This window comes from Suricata suricatta, chromosome 1 (assembly GCF_006229205.1).
Source record: "Suricata suricatta isolate VVHF042 chromosome 1, meerkat_22Aug2017_6uvM2_HiC, whole genome shotgun sequence".
NCBI lineage: Eukaryota > Metazoa > Chordata > Mammalia > Carnivora > Herpestidae > Suricata > Suricata suricatta.
In genome coordinates this window covers 103,060,315-103,069,991 of record NC_043700.1, presented here as the reverse complement: position 1 = coordinate 103,069,991, position 9,677 = coordinate 103,060,315, and the positions used below count along the sequence as shown (strand labels likewise).

The window sequence follows — 9,677 nt, the reverse complement described above, 5'->3', positions numbered from 1 at the left end:
TGAGTGAAGTAAGCCAGGCAGAGAAGGACAGAAACCATATGTTTGCACTCATAGGTCTAGCAGGAAAACAAGAGAGACCTAATGGAGAACCAGGGGGAATGGAGGAGGGAGAGAGAGTTGGGGAGAGAGAGGGATGCAGAACTTGAGAGACTATTGAATGCTGAGAATGAACTGAGGGTTGGGGGGAGGGGGGAGGGGGGAAGAGAGGTGGTGGTGATGATGGAGGGCACTTGAGGGGAAGAGCACTGGGTGTTGTATGGAAAACAATTTGACAATAAAATATTATGGAAAAAAAACAAACATATATAATGAAATAAAAAAAAAGAAGTCTTCATTTAGTGATTAACATAAGAAAAAATGTATCTCTGAATAAGAAACAAAACAATGGAAAAAGCAATGCAAATACTTTCAATAAAAGGACGATATTCTGAAATAGGGAATGTTAAATCACTTGACTATGATTTAAAATTTTTCCTTATATATCAAGAAAAATTAATGAAAAATACCTTAGCCATATTATGGTAAATTTTATTTTTTTCAAGAATATGAAATAATTAAGCACTCAAGACATTTTAGCTCTGATATGTCTTTGTATCTCTAATGCCTCTCATTGAGTTTGCAATCTCCATCTTGCCGATACAGACAACATTTCACTTTGAGAATCAGTGGCAAAGAGGCTGAGCTGCTGGAAACTATTCCTGATGCATTTGTGGCGTAATGGGTAGAAAGAAATAAAAACTTGGATTGTGAAATAATATGTTAAATAGTACACCAAAATTTATAATAAAAAACAATTGTTCCATACCCTTCTCCTGCTAACCCCTGATTCACTTGCCCAAAGCAATACTTTTAAGCACTTTTACTTCAGTTCTGGCACATGCACTCTTTCTTCACAAATATACTTATGTATATGCTACTCTTTTAAAATATCTCTAGTATTGATATTTACACAGGTAGTCAACTATTTTAAAACCATTAAACTATTTTTTTATTCCTTATTTCTCCCATAGCATTTCTATCATCATATGTCAAAGAAGAGGGAAAATCAAATGGAATATGGAGAATATGATGTAAAGAGGGTGCTTGCCAGATAAGAAGCAGACTAAATGAAAACTTTGGCAGTCAGTGGATTGTGAGAAAGAAAAAGGAGAGAAGCAAAGCCCCTATTTGCACACTTTGCCCCAGCTCTCCACCACTGGGGAAGGAGGGCAGAGGACTGTGTGGTTGAGGGAAAGCCAAAGACTGAGGTCTGTGGAAATGTATTCTTGCATAAACACAGCAGAGCGCACATGGGGGCTCCGTGTGGTTATGGAGAGAAAGGGTGTAATTTATGACTTCGTGATATAGAATCAATTCACAAGTTCCACATGTCTTGTGGGGACAGGGAAGTAGCTGAGATGAAAACCAGCTGGCCTGCCATGGGGTCTTCAGCGGGGAGGGTTGAGATGTTTGGCTATGTGAACTAAGCCAAGGGCCAGAGGGAGACTTTGCTGAGACCTGGAAGAATGGGCAGCTGAAAAGAGCCAAAGTGGGGTTAAGTCAAAGAGGGAAGTTCATCAAGCCCAAGGGAGCCAAGAGAACAAAACACAATTCTTCATTGCAAATGTTAGCAAATGGGCACATTAAAGAGCAACCCTGCGGAGGCCAGAGGACCTTGTGGAATGTAGTCCAGGACCTCATGTCACTCTCTTCTCCTTAGATTTGATATCAAGTTGGGGGAGGAGGGGAAGAAAGTCTGTGAGGAGGAAAAATTTTGGCAGACAAGGCATTTATCTAGAGTAAGCTGAATTATTCAAAAGAAACAATTTAAACTGGAAACAGTGGATTTAATAGGAGCTTTGTTAGAAAGATTAGATCAATTTTAGGGAAAAAAACGCAACTATGTTATTTTTGTACTGCTGAGTGGTAGTGAGTTTATATTTTAATACAAATTATACATTCAATCTTGTACTTATTATTCAATGTCTCTTTCTCAGTCTGAAAGACGAAACTATTTTCTCCTTTATTTTTCCCTCCACCTTTCCTTTCTTTTTCACCCTACAACAGCTGTCTCCTGTACATACATATATATATATATATATATATATATATATATATATATAGTCAAAGTGGATAAAAATTGCAATCTATTTTGTGACCCTAAATTTTACAGCTTTTCTTAAAAGTTGATTCTATAGGCAGAAAATTTGAATCACCTTCTTGCCTTATTTTTTGGACTAGGTTCCATGCCTCTATTTGAAGGCTATTGAATTCCTTTTCCAATTTGAATAGTTTCTTTATATTTAGATTCCAATTATAATCTTGTGTTCTTTTTCTTTCCTGGAGTCTTAACCTGGTTGCTCTCTAGGCTTGCTGAACACTTGAAGTGCTAGGACTTCCTTTTATTTCTCTCCTTGCTTAGATCCTTTATTTCCTATTTTATGTTTACCTTCTCATTTTTTTCCCAGAGTAAATCCTTAAATAATTATTCTGAAATTATATGTAAGAGATAAATAGTCTAATACTTTGGATGTCTGTTGATACCTTTATTTTACCTTCATATTTAATAATGATGTGAATGGATATAGAATTTGGATTAAAGTAACTTGTTTTAAATTTCTGAAGACATTGTTTCATTGTATTCTTCATTGTGTAGTATGTCAGCTGAAAAGTGAGAAGCCAGTGATTTTTTTATTGCTTTGAACATAACACATTTTTCTGTCTTTTTAGATGATACCATTTTCTAAAATAAAATGTGATTTATTATATATATATATATATATATATATACACACACACACATACACATTGATAATTAACAAAACCACTTACAGTGTACAGGTGTACAACATAATGATTTGATATTTGCATATTGCAAAATTATCATGACAGTGAGCCTAGTTAACATCCATCACCATGCATGGTTACAATTTTTTTTCCCTTGTGGTAGGAACTTTTAAGATCTACTCTCTTAGCAATTTCAAATATACATTATTGTCAACTGTAATCACCCATGACTTATTTATTTTATAACTGGAAGTTTGTGCCTTTTGCCCTCCTTCACCCATTTTGCCCCACCACCCTCCCTCCCCCACAATGATGATTTGATTCTTGAGGTAGTTAAGTTTCATATTGCTGTGTCCAGTGATGGGTCAGCTCTCCACTTGTCCTACTATTGCAAGGTCGTCGCTTTCAATCTGAAGGGTTATTTTTTCTTCTGCTGGGGAAATTTTGCTTATTTTATTTTTCAAATGGCTTTATCTTCTCAATTTGATATTTGATATTTTGTTTTTGTTTCTGTTTTCTGTTAGTACATCTCCTAGATTTGTCTTCTGGTTCTCTTACATTTCTTCCTCACATTTTTTATCTCTTAATTTTGTTTCCACTTTCTTGCTGCTTTCCTAAACTTTAACTTCCAACTTTCCTATTTATTTGAATTGTGACCATCATTTATTTAATGCAACTGTATACTTAATAGCTCCAACTGAAAACTACCCAAATGCCTGTCACCAATAGGATTAGAGTCACACTGTAGAATGCAGTGGAATTCAATGGAATGAATGCAATGTTATGGATAAATTCCAGGAATCCAAGTTGTATAAAAGAAGCCAGGCACAAAATAGCACATACAGTGCAATTCCAGTTACATGAAGCTAAAATAAATAAATGAAGCTAAACTAACAAATGAAGCTAGCTGTTAGAAGTCAGAATAGTAATCACCTTTGGAGATTACTCCTTTGGGAGAATAAGGACTAAAAGGAGCAGAAAGCTTTCTGGGTGTCATGGCATTCTGTTTCCATATATGGCTGCCGATTACACAAATGGATACAATTTGAAATTTATGAAGTTGTTTACTTTCTGTTTTTATACTACACTTGAATAAAGAGTTTAACAGAGTAATAGTAAATTGGTAAAAATAATATTGGCAATATACTTTACACACAATATTAATTATTTAATAATGAGAAAAAAGTAAAAAGATAAATAGTTCATTTAAACTGTAAAAAGAACAAAGATTTTTAAAAAATCATATATGAATATTTACAAGTGACTAATAAACAGTTTAAAAAGTTTAAAATTCATTGGTAAAAAATGCATATAAATGCATATAAAATAGATCTGGCACACATCTTAAACTGACAGTAGTAAAATGAAGGAAATGTTCCGTTTCCGAATTATTCTGAAATATTGCACAGGAAATTAATATTGGTAGAGAGTCTCTTGAGGATGAATTGGGCCATGACAACAACAACAACAACAACAAGAAAAACAATAAAAGTGGAGTGGATACTCCATGGCCTCCTATTAAGCCTTAAGAGTTGATCCTTAAGAATTTTGATTATAAAATTTTATTTTTTTATTTTTTTTATTTTTGAGAGACAGAGACACACGAGCAGGGGAGGGGCAGAAAGAGCGGGAAATACAGAATCTGAAGCAGGCTCCAGGCTCTGAGCTAGCTGTCAGCACAGAGCCCAACGTGGGACTTGAACCCACAAACCGTGACATCATGACCTGAGCTGAAGCCAGATGCTTGACCGACTGTGCCACCAGGCCACCCCAAGAATTTTGATTATAGATGTTAATAAATTTTCCATTGCATTAATTATTTACCAAATCCTGATTTGTCAGAGCTAAAAAGATTTACCAACTAAGCCTAACTATAAGAGATGAGCTAATTAATTTGTGTTACTGTTTTACAGTAGTATCTGTGTAGCCTATAAACATGGTGCTGTAGATGAATATTTCAAGATGTTAAGAATACTTATCAAGAAAAAAATTTCCAAACTACATAAATCTGTTTTTTTGTTTTTGTTTTAAACATACTTTTCTCCCCTGGAAGGACATGGAATGGAACTCATCAAAATATTGTGTTCTATATCTTACAGATGAACTGTAAGTAAGCTTAATTTTCTTAGTTTATTTTCTGAATTTTCAAATGTTTCTATAATCAACAAAGAAGTATATATCACTCTTAAAAGATAAAAGGTATCCTAGAAATATCGATATTTTGCTTTATAAGATAAATTATTCAGATTCACAGAACTTTCATTTTTGCCTTTCTGTGACAAAGTATCTTGATCCTTTTCCTTTATGTAATTTCTTTTATTTAAGTTTTTAAATATGTTTTTTATATTTTTGAGATAGAGACAGAGCTTGAGTTGGGGAGGAGCATAGAGAGGGAGACACAGAATTGAAAGCAAGCTCTAGGCTCTGAGCTGTCAGCACAGAGCCTGACACGGGGCCTGAACCCAGGAACCGTGAGATCATGACTTGAGCTGAAGTCAGCCACTTAGTGCCCCTCCTTTATGTAATTTCTAATGCTACTAAGAACTTCATTTTAATTTTCATATGCTAGAGAGTTATTTTTATTCCATTTTAAGTAATTATGTTTTTAGAAAGAGTAGAAAACAAAGAAAAAATCTTGTCTCATGTATAGGGAATAAGTCAAATTCTAGAATTCTGGCACAGAAGCAATGAGCAGACACATTAATTTTGGGTGTCTCTGCCAATTAAGCAAGAACCATAAATACTCCTTTCAGTTTGTGAGCTTGGTACAGAGGCCAGATTCAACTTTGACTACTTATATTCAGGCTGCAGAAAAGCAGGACTGAGACCAACCAGGCTTTAGGGGTCTACATCTTTCTTTGGATAATTTAGGATTTAATCAGTGGCATACGTCAGACCCTAAAGGGAATGGCATTCTTAACTAAAGGCTGAAGATTTAGTTATACAACCGTGGTAACAGTAGAAAGTGTAATAGTGGAAGTTAAGTTTATAATTGCAAGTCTAATTTTCTTTAGAATTTTTGTAGCACTGCATTTCACTTAATTTTCCATTCATATGCAATAAAATTACTGCTGTAAAACAGTGCTATTGTGTGGATGCTTTCCAAAGTGTATTTTTCAGGTGCATAAAACAAGGATGATCTCTTGTGTGAGGCAAGAGAGAAAATATAAGAAGTGATAATGATAAAGGTATTTCTTAGAAATGTCTGTATATTCAAGGGTGCCTGGGTGGCTCAGTTGGTTCGGTGTCCAACTCAGGTCATGATCTTATGGTTTGTGAGTTCAAGCCTTGCATTGGGCTCTGTGCTAGTAGCTTGGGGCCTAGAGCTTCTTCAGATTCTGTGTCTCCCTCTCTCTCTGCTTCTCCCCCACTTGTGCTGTGTCTCTGTCTCTCAAAAATAAATAAACACTAAAAAAATTAGAAAAAAAAAGGAATATCTATATATTCCAACATAGCAGTCCAACATAGATGGTGTTTCCTCTGGGTTGTCTGTTTTTCCTTCTAAGTATGATAAGTACAATGATTATATAAATATAGTCAAATATACCCTAGCTTCAAATAGTTAAATTCAGTCTACATTTGTATAGCAGGTATGAAGCTCAGGCTATGCAATGTTTTACTTTTTATATTACTTAATTTTTATGTCTTTCTCTTATTTTGCCAGTTGACAGAAAATTAATCTTAGCCAGTTCAGGGTTCATCCACTCTTTGGCCTGGACTTTCCTTAACTTCCAAGAGGTTTAAGGAGTGCCTACAGGTGGGGAGGGGGAGGGGATCCGTTACTCAGTGTCTTTTCTGTTCTGGTGGCAGCTGCTGGGTTATCCTGATTACCATCTTGTCTGTTGTTCCTGGTCTCTGTGAGTAGCCCCTGGGTCATCCTTTATCCCTAGCAGGATGCCGTGCCAGTTGTCCAGCCTGCTTCCTTTCCCTTGCTCTCCCACATCAGGCTTCTGGAAACTGGATCTGGACAAGGTGATTATCACTTTGGTAACTACTCTGGGATGTACAGAATCCTATTGCTCCTCCGGTAAGGGAAACTGTCTCCTATTTCCACATTTTTGTTTGCAGGAACCAACTTGAGACGAATCCATAGGACCTCCTTATAAAGTTTGAGCGTACTAAAAAATGGCTCTCCCTCTGGGCTGAAGAGAGCTGTGGAGCAGAAATACACTTTTGTGGTTGTGCTTCCTGCAGGGGGGTTTGGTGCCACCCTAGGCACCTGGCTTGGTGTATGAATGTGAACTGGATTTCAATCTCTTTACCCCCCCAAGTGCCATGATTCAAAATACATTCCTAAATGCCCATTGGCTACCTCTTTATGCAATATGTAATTGTTTAAAACACAGTTGGTTAGGTATCTACCAATATACCCAACAGCACAATCAGACCATATTTCTCAATTATACCTAGAAAGCAATTGTTATATTGTTGTTAAACGTCTTGCTTAAGCCACGATGCACAGTGTCTTTGCCATTATCTGAATCTAAATGTACGATACTCTGTCTTTTAAAGTGAAAGTAGCCTTCTGTGACTTTTGGTAAATCATTACTATTTCTCATTATCACTGATAGGTCTCATAATTACTCACAAATGATCTTAAAATTGTCTTCCAAAATTTGCCTTAATTTCAGTGCATACTAATGCAATATCTCTAGTAACAAATTTCCTCTCCTTACTGACCTCTCTGAAAGTAGACATTTTGTAGCCCTTCTGATGTATAAGGTATTGGGATATTTATCTATTGATGAAATATCTACATGGCACTTCTGAGTGTGTGGGGTTTGGGGAATAGGGTTAGGGAAGGAAAATTATATATCATTGAATGTCTATGATACTTTAGGTATATTTTATTATATTTTCCCCACATGATTCATGAGCTAGATTTTATTCTGATTATTTTATTCTCTTTTTTATGGTTAAGAAAATTTATGCCAAGAGGTCACCAAACCAGATGAAACTGTATCTGATTCATGTTAATGCTATTTCACATCATTGATAGTGCTCATCCTTTAGTGTGTATAATACCACTTTATTAAGAAGCGGATTCTTGAGATCTAGAGATAGTGATGTAGTTACTCAAAAGGGGGCCCTAGGATATGATTTTTAATAAGCAGTCCAAGTGATTTTGATGCAGCCAGTCTGTAGGTCACAGCCTGAACAATTGTATTAAAACATATGTTCTTAGAAAGTGACAATTTTATATGGGACCACCAGTGCATACACAATTCCACTAAAGGTACCCTGGGCTGATTCTAGAAGCAGTTATAAAGTACTCCTCTGTCATAAAACAAATCTGAATCTGGAAGACATTTAATCTGAGTATTAAAAGTTGACTTTGATGTAACAAGAGGATGTGATCTTGAACAGATCATGAGCATATAGACAGAGACAGTAGCAGGTAAATCAAATTCAGCATTGTTAGAGATTAGGGTGTGGGGTAAGAGGCACAGCAGATGAGAACTTTTGCAGTTAGGGTGTGCTTAGGTCACACACTCAAAATGATCTGTGAGAAAATAATTTTTCTTTTCACAATGTGAACCATCTCTCTTGATAGTTATACAGGATTCTAAGATAGTAGTGATGTTGGGGTTCCTGGGTTTTTCAGTTGGTTAAACCTCTGACTCTTTGTTTTTGCTCAGACCATGGTCTCATAGTTCATGACATCGAGCCCTGCATTGAACTCTATGCTGTCACCTTGGGATTCTCTTTTTCTCCTTCTTTCTCTCTGGTCTCCCCTGCTTGTGCTCTCTCAAAATAAATTTAAAAAAAAGTAGTGATGTAGATTACATCTATGTTTTAGATGACAAAAAATAAAAAGCATTAGAAAGAATGAATAGGGCAAGGGTATAGTCCACTTTAGAAAATGCTCTGGTTTTAGATCAATAAATGTAGAAGTATCTGAGAGAATAAAAAGTGAGTGAAATGAAGGGGTCAAATCTCAGAATGTTTTATATTAAAAGTATCTGGATGTGTCAATTTATATTAAATTATCTGAAAAAGGACTTAAATATTTCTTTAACACTATTCAAGGTGACTGGAAATGTGGCAGTGCCATTAACTCTTTTTTATTATTTAAAACAATTTTTTAATGTTTATTTTTTGAGAGAATGCAATGCAGACTATGAGTGGGGGAGGAGCAGACAGAGAGGGAGACACAGAATCCGAAGCAGGCTTTCAGTGCTGAGCTGTCAGCACAGAGCCTGTCTCAGGCCTCAAACTCATGAACTGCAAGATCATGACCTGAGCAGAAGTCAGATACCTAACCAACCAAGCCACCCAGGCGCCCTAGTGCCATTTACTCTCAAAGGAAACATAAAAGCAAGAACCGATTTGAGTGGGGCATATGAGTTCAAGTTTTGATTTAATGTATTTGAGATTCTAACAGGGTATTACTGTGGAGCTAGCATTATAGCCACTTAGAAACATAGATCTGGAACATAGTACAAAGGTCAAAGCTGATATATATGCTAGGGAGTATTCTGCATGATGACTTCATAATACCATGAATATACTTGATAGTAAGTTTGGTATATCAACTAAAAAGATTTTTGTGTCCTGAATTTGAGGTGATATACTTTTAAGAGATAACTAAAGAAAAATGAGCCATTAAAGAATATAGAACATAGTCCCTTAGGAAGGCATGAAACAAGGCCAAAGGAATACAGTGTCCTAAAGTTATGAGGTAAAGAGAGCCAATGGGGAGGACATTCTAGTTCTGGATATTGCAGAGTGGTCAGAAATGTATGGAGAAGAGAACCAGCCATATGATTTGGAAATTTAGTAGCTTTTGGGGCACTGGGGTGACTCAGTCAGTTCAGCATCCGACTTTGGCTCAGCTCATGATCTTGTGAGATTCGTGGGTTCAAGCCCTGTGTCAGCTCTGTGCTAACAGCTCAGAGCCTGGAATATGC

At 36.1% G+C, this 9,677-nt stretch overlaps 1 long non-coding RNA gene across 1 annotated transcript in view; it reads left to right on the top strand.

Moving 5' to 3' along the window:
- LOC115274563 overlaps nt 1–6,896 on the top strand; it is a 24,856-nt gene extending 17,960 nt beyond the window's left edge. Inside the window, exons 2-4 of the long non-coding RNA XR_003901192.1 lie at nt 4,820–4,872; nt 6,577–6,738; nt 6,835–6,896. This is a non-coding gene — a long non-coding RNA (uncharacterized LOC115274563). The remainder of the gene's footprint in view (nt 1–4,819; nt 4,873–6,576; nt 6,739–6,834) is intronic.
- Nucleotides 6,897–9,677: the final 2,781 nt, after the last annotated feature.